The sequence below is a fragment of the Crocodylus porosus genome, unplaced genomic scaffold (assembly GCF_001723895.1).
Source record: "Crocodylus porosus isolate Cpor-Errol unplaced genomic scaffold, CroPor_comp1, whole genome shotgun sequence".
Classification (NCBI taxonomy): Eukaryota; Metazoa; Chordata; order Crocodylia; family Crocodylidae; genus Crocodylus; species Crocodylus porosus.
Genome location: NW_017728912.1, coordinates 2,290,593 through 2,306,825, shown reverse-complemented (window position 1 = coordinate 2,306,825; position 16,233 = coordinate 2,290,593).

The following is a 16,233-nucleotide window of genomic DNA, read 5'->3' as shown; positions in this document are numbered from 1 at the left end:
TTGCTGGGGTCATTTGATCCCAGTATTCTTTCCTGCCATGGCAGGGGGTCGGACTAGATGATCTGCTCAGGTCCCTTCTGACCCTGGAAACTATGAAACTATGAAGTTGGTTCCAGATCCTAGTCGCCCTGACTGTGAAGTAGTGCCTTTGGATGTCTAGTCTAAACCTACTTTCTAACAACTTGTGGCCATTATTCCTTGTTACCCCAGGGGGCACTCAGGGGAACAAAGTCTCTCCCAAACCCTGCTGTTCCCCACTATTGAGTTTATAAATGGCCACCAGGTCCCCCCTCAGCCTTCTTTTGTGAAGGCTGAATAGGTTAAGGTCCCATAACCTCTCTTCGTAGGGTCTGCCTTACTGTCCCTGGATCATGTGTGTGGTCCTCCTTTGGACCCTCTCAATGCTGTCCACATCTCTCCTGAAGTGCGGGGCTCAGAACTGAACACAGTACTCCAGCTGCGGCCTGACCAGTGTTGCATAGAGGGGGGAGGATCACCTCCTTGGCCCTGCTTGAGATGCATCTGTGGATGCACAACAAGGTATGGTTAGCCGTACTGACCGTGACCTCGCATTGTTGGCCTATGTTCATCTTGGAGTCAATAATGACTCCAAGATCTCTATCTGCCACCGTGCTCTTGAAGAAGGAGTTTCCCAGCTTATAAGTATGCTGCTGATTCCTACTGCCCAAGTGCAGCACCCTCCACTTGTCTGTATTGAAGCCCATTCTATTTTCGTTAGCCCACCCCAGTAACCTGTCCAGGTCCTGCTGTAATCTGTCCTTCCTTACTAGTGTGCCCACCTCACCCCAACTCTTGGTGTCATTAGTGAATTTGAACAGGCTGCTTTTGACCCCATCGTCCAAGTCACTAATAAAGAAATTGAACAGTGCAGATGCAAGGACTGGGCCCTGGGGGACTCCACTGCTCACTTCCCTCCAGGTCAAAAATGACCCATCCAACACTACCCTCTGAGTACAACCCTTCAGCCAGTTTGCAATCCACCTGACTGTCAGCCTCAGTGCCATAGTCACCTAGTTTTTTAATGAGAATGGGGTAGGAGACCTTGTCAAAGACCTTGCTGAAGTCCAGAAAGACTACCTCCACCATGACACCTGTGTCCAATGCTTTTGTGACCTGATCATAGAAGGCAATCGGGTTTGTCTGACAGGACCTGCCCCTAATGAAACTGTGCTGGTTGCCCTTGAGCATCATCCCTGAGGCTGGCCTATCACAGATGTTCTCCTCCATCACCTTCTCAAAGAGTTTCCCCAGGATGGAAGTTAAAGTAATGGGCCTATAGTTGCCCAGGTCCTCCCCCTTCCCTTTTTTAAAGATGGGGACCACGGTGGCTTTCTTCCAGTCATCTGGCACCTGGCCAGAGCACCATGAGTGCTCATAAAGCCATGCCAGGTGCCCCACAATAACCCCTGACAATTCCCTCAACACCTTGGGGGTGGAAAACATTTGGACCTGCTGATTTGAACATGTCCAGCCCCTCCAGAAGCTCTCTAACCCGTTAGGCCTGGTAGCATTTTTCCTGAGTCCATCCTGAATCTCGGTAAGGGAGTCCTGGTCCCTGGACAAGAAAAAGGAGGTGAAGAATTTGTTGAAGAGGTCTGCTTTCTCCTCTGGTGCAACCACCAGATTGCTAAGCATATCATGCAGGGGTCCCACATTACCCAGTGCCTTCTTCATTCTCCCTATATATTTAAAAAAAGGAATTTTTATTATCTTTGAGCCTTGATGCTAGCCCTACCTCTGTATCTGCCTTAGCTTTTCTAACAGCCCCCGAACAGACCGGAGCGGTGGAGGTATACTCCTCTTTGGTGATATCCCCTCCCTTCCACTGGGTGTTTGCCTCCCTTTTGGCAATTGGGCATTCCCTTGGTGAGCCAGGGGGGCTTTTGGGCACTCTTGCTCCCTTTGCTTCTTGTTGGGATTGTCATCCATTGGGCTCTGAGTATCAGCAGCAGGGGAGCTGTGGGGAGGGCAGGTGGTGAGCCGGGACTACCCGCTGCTTCCCGTGGGCACATCAGCAGTGGTGACCACCCTCAGAAACCAGCAGAGACTTTGGTGGTGGCCAATCTCAGGGGGGGCACGTGCCCCCTGGTACTCGCTCTAAGTGTTGCCTATGTGTCTTGGAGTATTTTAACATATTTGCAATTGTTGTAATGTGTGGTTCCTCAACTTGTTCAATGGTTAAAATAGCTCTTTGAAAAGGTGTTATTATTATTAACTGATATTATGTCCCCCTCCATTTAGTATGTGGCTGGAGCTTGAGTAGCTTGGTGCCAGAGTTATTAAGGCATCTTAGTTCTGATTCAGAAATGGAAGTTTAAATCTCAGTTTAGACTTCTGCCAAAGGTCCATATGGGTATCCTTCCCTTGTATGCTTTTGACTAGAATAATCATGAAATCCTGTTGGACTATCTAGGCTCAAGCAGATCTTTAACTTTATTTGATGCAGCTGGTGACTAAGAAAGTATTAATGCATCATTTAATTTGCCCATAATATTTAGGGGGAAATAAATTAACAGAACACATATTTTGTAATGTGCTTACTGGCAAAAGATGCATGTAATCCAACTCTATGGTACATTTTTTTGTTTCCTATGGTTCTTTATTTTGTGAGCTTTTTGATTAGTCCATTAATACATCTATTAATGTTTTAGGATTAAATGCCTTTGTTTCATAGTTAGTGGATAGGTATTCTAATAATGCAAAATTTATACAGTATAATTATGAATATTGTGAAAAGCATTTTTGGAGAAAATCTATTGAGCAATTATTGTGTTTTGTATGGTACAAAATAAAGAAGAAAAACACTATTTTTGTTTTAAACAGCTTGTATTAAATTCAGGGATCTGGCAAAAGCTTTCTGCCAATTCTATAATGTAACTTTCTAAACCTCACTCACATAAGTAGTTCCACTGAGTCCTGTGGGCATTAAGTATTTCAGTGACCTACCAAACAACAACTTGATGTTGTAAACTTAGTTTGTTGTATGTGGTTTCACCTAATTGGGCCCTAATTTAGTAATAAAGATCCCTTAACTTTTTTTTTAATGAAATAATACAAACAGCAATGAATTTTAAATGTAATGTACCTAGTTCTTCTTTTTATTTTGTTTGGGCAATTAAAATATTCTGTTCAGTTTTGCCTGTGGTTTTCATGAGCTAGCAACATGCTTCTGATTTTTCAAAGTTGTAAATAGATTTAAAAATCGATGGCAATATGATTATAGAAATGGAGAAATACACAAAAGATTGGTTCACATCAGAGAAAAAAATGTGATATATCATTAGGCTCTTTTCAGTCTTGCAGCTAAATATACTTCAGTCTGAATAAAATATTAAATTCAAATAATCTACAAGCCAAACCATGTAACCTTATTTTCCGAAATGTAAAATCCAAATGGCTCCTTCAATATAATACTACCATTTGCAATTAAAAACAAGTTACTTTAGCCCCAATATTAGAATACACACATGGTCATATTCTTAATCATTCCAGCAGGAAATCATAATCCATTGCGTATTTTCTGTGTGATCCCAAAGGGATCACTTCCCTGGTCACCACTATTAAAGATTTATCATTTAACCTTTACTAGTTCAATTTCCAAATAGTACACAAATTTAGGGAGTGGTAAATGGTTGTTAGGTCTCTGTTGATAACAGGTGATTTAAACGAATTAGTGGACTCTGTACAAGCAAGTTGATATAGCTGATTATATAATCCTACATCTAAGAAAAGAATTTAGGAGATTGAACAGACTATAGTTTTGTTATAAACACATTTAATCCAGAAATATTATGGTGTTAATCGGTGAAACTGAGGCATAGGACATTAATTTGTACCTGGGGGAAGAGGGCAACTGTGTGAGGAGGCAGATCTGTTAGAACCTGTTGGAGTGATTATTAGACGGGGAAAGGGCCATCAAGAGGTCAATGAACCAATTTGCAGATGAAGAACAGTAGGGAGTATCCTCAGCACCTGAAGATACATCCTGCTTTTTCTAGGACAGACTTGCAAGCAGAGACCATCTTCAAAAACAGAGAAGCCTATAGACAAGAGGGGAGATAGTGACCCAGAGACATTTGAAAGAGAATGGTAAAGACTGTTTTTTTCCTGTCAGAGACTGCCTGGGGAGTTACTAGCTTAAGGACTCTGCCTGCTATGTTGTGGTTGACTAATACATGCTGTTTTTGTTTAGAAAATGAGCAGGTTGCTTCATTGCATTTTAGGTATACTCTGTCTCCTTGGAGAAGTAAGGTTCCTTTCCAGAAGAGAAGTAGTGTAGCTATCTTGGGGGTGGGTATGGATAATCAAGAATGTCAGTAACCTGGGAGTGAAACTCAAGTGGGACACACAGGGCACTAACCCAGCGGAGCAGGTGGTTCCAGAATCCCCCCCTTCCCCTCTGGGACTCTTTATTATGACAAAGATCTCTATGTACTGCCTTTCCTAGCCATAGGGGCTGGGCAAGGCAGTACTACTACACCAAGCAGTGGATTTAGAGGGCAGAAGGTGAATGAAGTGAGCAGAATGGTCCTCTTTCTGTCAACTCACACTGGAACGTTTCCCAGAGCAGGCATGTACCCAACAGGTATATATTGGGGGAAGCAGAAAAAGCTAATGGGGCACCAGAGTCCTCTCCCTGGGAGCCTATGCATGGGGCTGCTGCCTAATGAGCTGCAGCTACAGAAACAGCAGTGAGGGCTGCAGTGACAGCAGCCACCCAGAAAGGCTAGCCTTCCCTGAGGCTGGCAAACAAACCCCTGTGCAACCCCACTCCTGCCTGTACTTGCTATGCCTCTGTAGTGGCCAAAGAGTCCAAGGATTCAGGGACTTGCCCTTTCTAGAAGCTACAGTAGCGCTGGCTTCAGAGGGTACTCCAAGAGACTGCGTAGAGGGAGGTCCCAAGCAAGTACTCCTCTGAGGAAAACCATAGTTATGCAATGGGGAATATTCCTTTAAAAACTAGTGTCAATATTTACCTCTTTTTAAACATTTTTTTTGTAATAGCAACACACTGGTAGCTAAATACAGTTGCTTGTATAAATATATAAATAGACATACTGACTACCAAGCTTGTTACCTCTGTTTAGCATGTGTAAAACCACTTAGAAATAATATTTTATCCAGTTCTGGTGTCTGCACATTTAAGAAAGGGCTGAAAAATTGGAGGGGTTCAACAGGAGCACAAGAATGATTGGCAGATGAGAAAAATTGCCTTAGAGTGAGAGATGGACTGTTTTCAACAAGGTAAACAGAAGGTTAAGAGGTAACTTGTTCATTCTGCAAATACTTAAATGGAGAACAAAAATTTATAATACAGGGCTCTTGCTTCCACAGCACAAAAAGGAGTATTAAGATCTAGTGGCAGAGAGTCTTACAGATTCAGACTTGAAGTAAAGTATATCTTTTTAACAGAAAGAGTAACTGATAATTACAATTTAACAAAGACTGAGGAAGGTTCTTTGTCCCTGGAAAATTCAAAATAAGTATTGGACTTTTTTAGAAGATGTGTTCTACCTAAACTATAGCTATTACACTTGAATTCATCCTGCTTCAGGGAAGTCCAATGGCATGTGTTTTGGAGGTCAGACTAGGTGATAGCAATGCTCCCTTCTAGCTTAAACCTTATGAAATCCCATATTACTGAAGTCAACATGAGTTTTCTCCTTGACTTAATTGGGACCAGGGCTGCTTTCTCTGTTGAGCAATAGGAAAAAATATTTTCTTTTTTTGTTGTTATCACCTTTTACAGTTTACATTACACCTTCTACATCAAGGTTATCTGTTTTGTCAAAGACAAGATGCTTTGTAGTTTAAGTTGCACAGAAATCTATTAAGAACTGACCTGTCATCAATGAAAATGAACCATATAATTGTTTTTAGAATTTCACTTTGTTGTGGTTTGGGGATTTTTTTTTCTACAGACAACTTATGAATTCCATTTTTTAATTGCTGTATCACTGAACGACTTGCTATATATGGAATCATTTAACGATCAGCTATCAGGTTTCCTGATACCATCACTGTTATCTGGATGAAGCTACTGGACCAGTTAATTACAGTCAACCTAACATTTCTAACCAATTGTGCAGGACTGGAAAAGTAGGAACTTCAATTCTTCCCTTCCACTAGAAAAGTAGCAATTTTTTTCCAGTGGAAGGGAAGAATTGATGGTGGCCATAAAGTCAGAGTTTGATGTTAGAAGGGGTCATCTGGTCCAACCATTGCACTCAACTTCAAAGGTTTTGTGGATAAGGGATGTGTTAGAATGCCATGGTAGGTAAAACCACAACAATTTTCTTTTTCAAAATGAAGAGGTGCACTATTTCAATAAATGGTCAAATGTTAGTCTCATTTAGGAGTCCATGATGACATTCCTATTAACTGCAGTGGAATACAGATTTAGCCCATTATCTTTATTGATTCAGAGATGCTCCCCTACTCAAACTCCCCCCATGATGAACCATGATCTTTCCACTGATAATATGATCCTCGCCTTTTGGAGTGCCGTGGCTACAATGATTCCCCATAATTTTTTCTTCTGACTAGCACCATGTTTGCCATCCCTCAGAAACTTAGAGCATTGCTTACTCCCATTCAATACTAGTGATTCTGTGTTAGTGGCTGCGTGAGTTTTACCATTTTAATGTAGTTGAGGGTATACATAATAGCTAATACGATAACTTATTTTGTAAGGATGGCACACATCATGGATGCCTATTTCTTTTCACTGCATTTCTAGGCATAAACACAGATTTGAAGTTATGTGGAGGTATTCTTTTATCTATACAATGCAGTATATGTATTGAAAGGAGAGTCCCAAAACTCTTATCTCTGTCACTACAGAACTTCTGCTCAGAACCTTCATCTGCTCTGTTCTTACTGCCTCCTTTGTATTTAAGGGAACTGTACACATTGTCTACTGTTCTATTATTCATACTTATCTTATTCTTGTGACTGTCTTCAGCTACACTTTAAGTATGGTATGTACAGGTTTGTTTAGAAGCAGTCCTTTCCTGGTCCAAACATGCCATCTGTTTGAGTGATTTAAAATTCTTTCTGAATCTTTATAGCTGAAAGCTTCCTGCATTTTCCTCCTCCTCTTTCTTTCTCTTTCTTCTTTAAATTCACAAAAAACAACAACAACAAAAAAAGAAAGTTTAGTGGCTACTATTTCCTGATTAAAAATTGATTTTTCTGTTAAAACAAACCATCGTGCAAATGTTCAGGACATATATAACTAAATCTTGAAAGGAAAACTAAATGAAAACAAGGGAAGATCTGCACTCGCCCTCTGTGCCACTCTTGTATAAATCGGTCTGCCCAAGAAGAGGGTGGTTTAAATAAAAATTGTCGGCATGGAGGCAACAATATACATGTTAGTGGCTATTAACTGAAAAAGATTGTTAGAGTGTCTCAACCTCATTCTTCTATCTTGGACATTTGCAACCCATAGTCCACAGGCCAGATCAGGCTTGAAAAAGCATTAGATTTGGCTAGCAAAGGTCTGATTTGGTCAATGTGTGTGTGTGTGCGTGCGCGCACGCACATATATACATACAGGTTTCCCTTGCTTTATGCTGTACATGTGGTCCTGGAAAATGGTGCACAACTTGAATTTGCATAAAGGGAACCCACTTAGAATGTAAAAAATAGGGATACATTCCAAGTCCTCAACTACACTGGCCCTCAGGCCAGTTTCTACAAGATAGTTTTGGTACTCACTAACAGCAGACAGTACACAGAAGCACAGGATGGTGGTGAATGTTTAGCAGGTATGGAGGAGGTGGTGATGGACCAGGGAAAGGGGTAGGAGATAAGTTAGTGGGATGCTTAGAAGCCAGAATGGGGATGGCAACTATAGAAATGTGTTGTAGACAACTAGTGAGGAACAAATCCACCCAGGGGACTATATTTTGGTGCACATCACTTCCACAATGCACTGCACAAAGCAGCTGATTAAGGGCTTCCACCATGCTGATTGCATACGGGTGAATTTCTCTCACATATAATAAGTTTTTGATATAAAAATGCTCACCACATAAAAGCAAACTTGTACATACATAACTCACATAAAGCAAGGGAAACCTGTGTGTGTATTTTTTCACATTCCCACCCTGGCTGGGCAGCAGCCCCAGCCTCAGCTCTACCCAGATTCCTCCCTTCCGCACTATGGGGGGTGGGTCTCAATCCCACCCCCCAGGCTTACCTGCAGGGATATGCTGCCTGGCTGCCACATACATGTGTGCGCACATATGAATGTGGTGCCCCCTACTCTTTCCCCCTCCCCCCCCAGCCCTTTGCAGGCTGGAACTGCCAGCCTGCAAGGGGAAACCCGCTGTTTCCTGCATTTTTCTTAACATGAGAAAATCTGTGTTTTACCATGTTTTTTCTGTGGCAAACAGAAACCCTGGATTCCTGGTTATTTTGTGTGTGTAGATTCCCCACCTCTCAATTATACCCTTGTGCAGTATTGTGGATCATTTTCCTAGCAACCTGTTTCTTTACTGCCTTGAATTTTTGTAATCATTATGCTGCTTCTAATTCACCACTGTTACAGAATTATTTTTCTGGTGTGATTTAATTGATTTTAATAGATTTCAGTCGCGTTGAACTGTGGTGAAATGGGTCTTCTATGTTCAGATTTAGGCATTCAGTTTTCACAATATAGATCCATTTTACATTCAGTTCAACCACAGCGGCATAATAAACTTTAATAGCCATTTTGCGCAATTTATAAATAGCAGTAAATGAGGCAAGGCACCAGAGAGCTGAGCCCAATATCTGTACAACTATTTTGTTGTCAGTTTCACAGATCCACCCATTTGCCTAGCTCTGCATCACCATCTTCACATATCTACCTAAACACCCATTTCCTGATTTGTAATGTAAAGTCAAGTTTCCTCAATTATTTAGTTGGCAAGAAAATCCAGAACGTCAAAAGTTACAGAATTCTTAAATGAGAACAAAAGTTTTGAGCCCTCCTGACAGTTCTCTTTGTCGAACAATACACTTGGCCTTCCTTCACAGACAGCCGTCGTGGCAGTATAATATGCTAAAAGTGTAAAGTTGAATGACTTGTAAATCACTACAACTGGGGAGAACATACACCTTACGGAACACAGCAAGGGAGTTCCAGCAGGAGACGTTCAAAAGCTACAAAGTCAAGAATCATTGTTTGAAGTTGCAACAATGGGTTTCCTTTAAGTGCACGAAAAATATTATTAGTCTGTTTTCTTTCAGCAAAATAACCACTTAAGCCTGAGGAATCTTCAGTAGAGGAGTTCATTTGTTCTCAAGAATATTTAGTGCCATTGTCATGGGACTATACAAAACAGGACGATGTGGTGGAAAAGCAACTAACAGCAAAAACTGACACTAAAACAGTATCTCATCTATTACTAGATATCCACCTTGTTTCACATTTTCTTTTTTGTGAAGGTATTTTATTCAAGTTCTAGTTGGGTAATGTGGTAAATTAAGTATTTCATGTGATACTCTGAATGAATGGTTAGCAAGGATTTTTAGCCTGTATCATGCCATCAAAAGATAAAAATAAGTAGGATGGAGAGAGCGATTTATTTCATATTATAGAAATGAGCTAGGAAAACTAATTAAAATAACAGTTGCTTGTAGTTTAGACAAATCAGGTGGGTGTCTTGAATGCTACTTGATGGTACATTCTAGGGCAGGTTGTCTCCTGACCTTTTTCATTCAAAAGAAAAGTTTATTGAAAGTACTGTATTTACGTGATGTTCCTGTTTTATGTTTATATCTAAGCATCTCTCTTTTCAAGGTTGCATGAGTTTTCCTTTCATCTTGAGTAAATTCTTTGTGGTATATATGAAAGGAAAAGTTGGCCCTGGGGGTCCCCAAAACTGTTGTCATATTAAGGAAAAAATCATTAACAATGGATTATGTCTCCAAAAAGCAGCTATAGTTAGGGAGAGGAGCTGAGAGATGGTCAGAACTTGCTTTACTAATTTTGGGGCATCTCAGAAGGGATCATAATAGTAGTGAGAGGGAAAGTATTGTTTATAGGCAACTTTAGGTAATGTGAAAATAAAATAGCCCACAAAACCCCTTTTATTTATAACCCTTTGTGGGGGAGGGAAATGTATTGCCAGTTCCTTCTGACTTGCAGATATGAAATAATTTCATGGTTAGCTCCAGGTGAAAGTTGTCATATGTTCATCAGTGCATATCAACAATGTTTGTAGTGGAAGGATATTGGCTTTGCAACTTATCTGAAAGAGGGCACCATGAACAGTCTGATGAACCTGACCACATGCACAGAACTGCTGAAGAGTCCAATTTTTTTGAAGGTCAGTTCTACAAAAGGGACTCAGACATTACAGTATTGAGATTAACATTTAAGCACACTTCTGTGTAGTTGATTCCTCATCCCTGAATTAGGATCTCAGACTTCCTAGCCAATGAACAGTGATAGGCACATAAGCATAGAATTTGCGGAAGCCAGCACACTGCATATGGAACAAGCTGAGGTAGTCAGTAGGAAATGCTAACTCATTCAAAAGTCCATATCCTGGCTGCTTTGAACCCCACACTTGGGAATTTACATTCAACTTTTCCCACGAATTACATACAGTCAGTCTGCCTAGCTCTAGAATGTGAATTCAGTACGTGACAGGATCCCTATCCATTAAGTGTTGTAGCACTAACACTTTGTGCATTTTAGCTCTGCTCTTTGAAGTTAAAATTAAAATCCAGATGCTATTCCACCAGTAGGACCATTTTGTTAGCAAAAATCAGACTTTATGTTGAAATTATCTATATGTAGTTGAAGCTTGGGCTGGGAAATAATAGATAAGCACTTGTATTTTTACATAATACGGGATGGGAAAATTCAGAATTGATCATTTTAAGACTCGTAGTTGCATGACCATTTGTTCTTTTTTAGATGCTTGCATTTTCTTCTACTCCCCCACCCTTTTTCATAGTTATGTTCCATTGACTTCAGAACTGATAGCAAGTTCTTGGACTGCTTATCAGAACCTGAAAAGGAAGCCAGGTATTAGTCTCCTTAATGAAACAGTGCCCTTCATGTTGTACCATCTCAAAAACAATCTGAAATTGTCTGATCAGAGTAATATCACTTAATACCTTAAAAGAAGTTGCATTGCAAGCTGCTATTTTTATAGAATATGGTTATAGTGTTTCACACAATATAGCAGCCACTCGTAAAGTAGCTTCTATGAGGACTGAGAACTCCCTTAATCACTCTGAGAAAAATGACTTTCACTAAACTTACCTTTTTGTTTGAAAAAACATGCCTCTCCTTACTATATTCATGAACTCAGACACACAAACAAAATGGCACTTTTAGAGGACTACAAAAAGTGATTTAATGATTACAACACTTATAACTTCTGACTGTTTAGAACACTTTATTGTTAGATTCATTTTTGGGATGCTGTATTCAAGGTTGGGAGAGAACTTGTACTGTACACCGTTATCTTCAAAACTGTATAACTAGGCCCAGTTAATAGATGTTGCCTACAGACATTGCAAAATGGGACATAAACCTCTTTAATCTAAATTTTGGCCTGCAGCTAAGAAAGAATTTAATGTGCTTGACCGGAGAATCCAAAGCTGAGAATTGGATGTGTAGTCTCCCACTACATAAATGAGGAGAGCTAGTGCTTCAGATGGGCAAACTTGTTTTGGTTCACCCACTTAGCTGGGACCTGTCTTCTGTTAGGAAGTGCTATATAAGCACTCAATTTTCTACACTTCTCTGGGTGGAAAGGGCTGAAAGGGAACTGCCTCAGAATCTAGAGCTTAGAAATCTTCTCCTGAGACAGGATTCAATACTTGTTCTTGTGCAGAACTGAGGGGACTTCCAAAGAAGAGGCAGTGGTACTACCTACTGTATTTACTTGAGCACAAGCTAAGTTATTTTCCCCCTTTAACATAGAAAGGAGGAAGCCCCTCATCTTGGATTTGAGTATGAGGTAGTAGAGGGGCAGGTAGCTGCTCTGGCTGTAGCTCTAGTTCTGACCCAGGATTGGGGCTGAAGCTGCAGGTGTTGCCTGCCCCCCAACTGATGCTTTTCTTCCCAACACACACTGCTGGCCCTCCTGTCCCCTAGTGCCTGATTTCCCCCTCCCCTACCTCTACTTTGGCTCCGCTCCAACCTGGAACAGGCCTCCATCTTAGCAGCAGCAGTTGTGTGGGGGACTAGGGGCAGGGGTCAAGCTGCTTGACCCCCTCTATTGTAGTAGGAAGGCAGGTTGGTTTCCCCACTAGGGAGGCTTCCACACTGCAGCAATGAGTGCAGGGCAGGGGAGGGAGTGAATTTAAGATTACCCCCTATTAATTATATTCTATACATGGGAAATTTATTTTTAAAATGTTATTATTTTCTATGTACAGGATTTTAATTATTGAGGGGCCATATTGGATTCAGGTAAATATGGTAATTGTTAAAGCAGAATGCCTTGGTTCAATTCCTTCCTCAGCCAACAAAAATTGACACCTCCATCAGAGGAGAATGCCCTTTCTACTAGCTTTTTAAGCTGGATCCAAAGTAGAAACATCTCTCTATGTATCTTACATTAAATAGTCATTCTGAGAAGAGGTCTTTGAACCTAGGACTTACTACTTGCACTGAAGTACCCTAGCCCCTAGGCAACATTACTAAAGCCTGGGCTAATATTTGGCAAATAACCCTTTTAATGCTGTGGGCCTGCTGTTTTCCAGCTCCTCCCCACTAAGGGTCAGTTGTGAAGGGAGCTGAGAATAGCCTTTGCATTTGTAGTCTAGCCACCAAAGAAGTCAGAGCTCTTGAGGTAAGACTGGAGACTGGAAAGTCTTACACTGTAGAGCAGCAGCAGAAGGTTGTAAAGGGTGTGATGGAGAAAGCCAGAACAGAGTTAATTGTGAGGTATTTGGGACACAATGTGTGAAACTTTTGTAGGACTGTGGAGAGGGCAAGAGGAAAATTGGCTGTTGCAGTCCAAGCTGGACAGTAATGGATAAATCACAGGAGGTGTCTATATAACTGGTCCAGGGTGAAAGAGGTGTGTGCTTTTAATTAGAGCAGCTCCGGGAGCTGCTCTAATTAAAGTTCCCACAGCCTTGTGTTAAAGCACCCCCACCACCATTTTGAAATGCAGGAATGCCGAGCATGTTAATTAGCACACTCCAGCAGACTCACAGCAAACTTGATTAATCAAGTCTGTTCTAATGTGTGCTAATTAGTATGCATCAGAGCAGAGATCCAGCATGTATATAGGTGGCCTTAAAGTCTACCTAAGTCCTATTTTTTTGTTTTTGTTTTTGTTTTTTTGTTTTTGTTTTTTCTTTTTGCATCAGGCCACTTGTTAGTGCATCCATATTGTTGCCACTGTCCAAGAGAATCTGTGCCACTGTGACAGAAGGCTAAGAAGGTGGATTAAGCTCCATATGTCTTATTTTTATCCTCTATCCTGCAATACAAACAAGGGAGCCACTTTTGTGTTATTTGAACTACTGAGATAAATATTTCTACAATGTCTGCTAGCTACTGGACTGAGACTATTTGATGTGTGTCAGCCACCAAACAGTGGTCCAATAGCGACGATTATTCACAGTTATGCCTGAGCTAGGTAAGATTTGAACTGTGGACCTTAAAGAAGCGTTGGGTGTATTAGTGTTTACTTGAGTCATTTGTACTTCTTGAAATAGACTGTAAAATGCTTGAGTTAAATATTGTGGAAGATCTGATGTGAGGATCTGATGTGAATGTCACCTAGATTAATTTACTTGTCGTTGTTAGGTGGCTGACTCACAAATCTACTTCTCAGAATCAAAGCTCCTCATCTATCTAATCCCATATAATAATGCTCTCTTGATCTTTCACCAACAACTTGAACTAAAATGGAGGTCCTTTTTTTTTTTTTTTTCCTTTCTTAAATCCTCGCAATCCTATTCCTGTTGCCAAGACCCTATGACCCTGCCCTGCAAACTAGCAATTATGTTTGGTGCTTCCATAATGGCTGTCTTCTCCATAATGAGGGAAGAGAGATGGATAGTTTCCACATAGCCATTGATCTAGAAATCCTGGTACTCTCTCTTCCTTTTTGATTCATTCTCAAAATGCAACTGTGCAAGGGAATAAGAACCTAGGAATAGTGTGCTCAGCATTACATAGGAATGTAGAGGCTCTAGGACTTACTATATTCTTAAATCCTATTTACTTCTGGACAGTTGGAAAGTATTAGTTCTATTGAATTTAGGGTCTCCACCTGAAATTTAAAATGAGAAGCCTACAAGGCATGGAAGTGAAGAAAAACTACCAAAGAGGAGTACTCAGCAACAGCCCACACCTGTAGGGAGCAGATCAGGACAGCAAAAGTGCAAACTGAATAGAAATTGGCAATTGGAATCAAGGACAACAAAAAGTCTTTAGATATGTAGAAAGTCAGAAAAAAATAACTGAAGCACAGGGCCCCTGATGAATGAGATGGGATGGCTGATATCCGACATTCAGGACAAAACCAAACTCCTAAACGAATACTTCACGTCATGTCACGGGGCGGGGTCCTAGGAGCAGCTATGATCTCTCCTAGCTCCCCCTACCATGCCAAGTTGGTGTCAATGCACCCTCACCATCTCGCCCGCCACGTCTTTGATGTAAGTAGTGTTAAGGGAGGCTGCCTTTTTGTCCTCTTTGACACCAGTACCCCTGATGTATCCAAGTCTGTGCTCTGTCTTTGTAAATTGGGCAAGAGGTCTCGCTCCTAGGGGAAGTCTGTTCGTCCTTCCTTGCTGTTCCTACCTCTGTTAGGTTGGCTGCCTCTGGCTGCTCTGGACTAGGTGTGGCCCTTTCTCCTTTGCCCTGCAATATGGATAGTTCCCTCAGCTGGTGTCTTAGCTGGCTCATTTCTTGTGTGTGGCAATCCTGCCACTGGTCCCATCTCAGGTCCCAGTATTTTAGGATGGCAGGCTGGGCCTCCCTTTGTAAGGCCTCCAGTTTCTTTTCTATGGGACTCCTCCCTGATGTTCCTCCCCAGCTGTCCTGGCCTGGCTTCCCCTCTAGGGCTTTCTTGATTCTTGGCACTGGGAAGTTCCTCTAACTCTAGGCATTGCATAAGTTTAGGCCGGGTGTTCTCAACTTGTACCTCTGCTTGCTTCAAGGACTCTGAGTACCTCCCTTTCGAGGAACTCAGATTTAGCGGCTCTCACATACCCTGCTAGTCGAGTTTCAAGAGCCTTCAGCCTTTCTCTTAGGGCGTCCGTGTTCTTTACAGTCTGCAGTTCTTGCCCTGCTGTTCCCTTCTCTGATCTCTCAACTTCCTTGAGCTCTTGGATTTTCATGGCCATCTGGTTATTTGCCTCCTGTAGCCTCTTATTGTCAGCCTCCAACCTCCGAACCTCTTTCCTCACAGTCTGCAGTTCCAACTGTAGCTGTCCTTTTTCTGCCTCTATGCTTGCCTCTTTGGCCTGGCTATCTCTTAGGAGGGTTTTAAGTGACTGTGCCTGTTCTCCAAGGTGGTCTTTTTGTGCCTCCAGACTCTGTAACTGAGTCCTTAACCCCTCATTCTCTTTCTTCCCGTTCTCTTGCTCTCAAGTTTTGAGCAATGGGTATCCTTCCTCAGCTCAACCTAGCAAGCTGTGGTAAGACCGTCTTACTTCAAAACCGTTCGTGTCTCTATTCTAGCCCCTGAGTTCATTTTCCCTTTTCAGGGACACGGGTTCCTCCCCTGTGCATGGCCAGTTTATGGCCGATGCCCCACTCTGGGGCTCCTCGCCTGTGCCCACTCTCGCTCGGGGCTTTCCTCATGCCTGCCCACACTGGAGCTCCTTGCAATTGGGGCTTAGGTGGCCATAGCCGTGCCTGGCCCCTGAATCCCCTCTTTGGGCCTAAAAGTTCCTGTGGGGCTCAGGCAGCCTGGGCCTTACCTGGCCCCCAATCCTCTGCACCCCTTCTCAGGGCTGGGGTCCATGCACCCCTGAATGTTGTGCCCTCCTCTGGCACCAGGGTCCCCACACTACCATGGAGCCCCTACGAGGCCTCCTCCAACCCCTATTAGCCTCACCCGGTCCTCCGGTCTTATAAAACTACAAAACCTAAAACTCAAGTCCTTGGGCTACAACATAAACTCTAAGCCATCTGGCTAACCATCATTCAACTCCCTTCCAGGGATTCCTCCACCCGGTATCCTTGAATAGAAGCTGCTCAGGCCATTGGGCTTCCCTACTCTGCATACT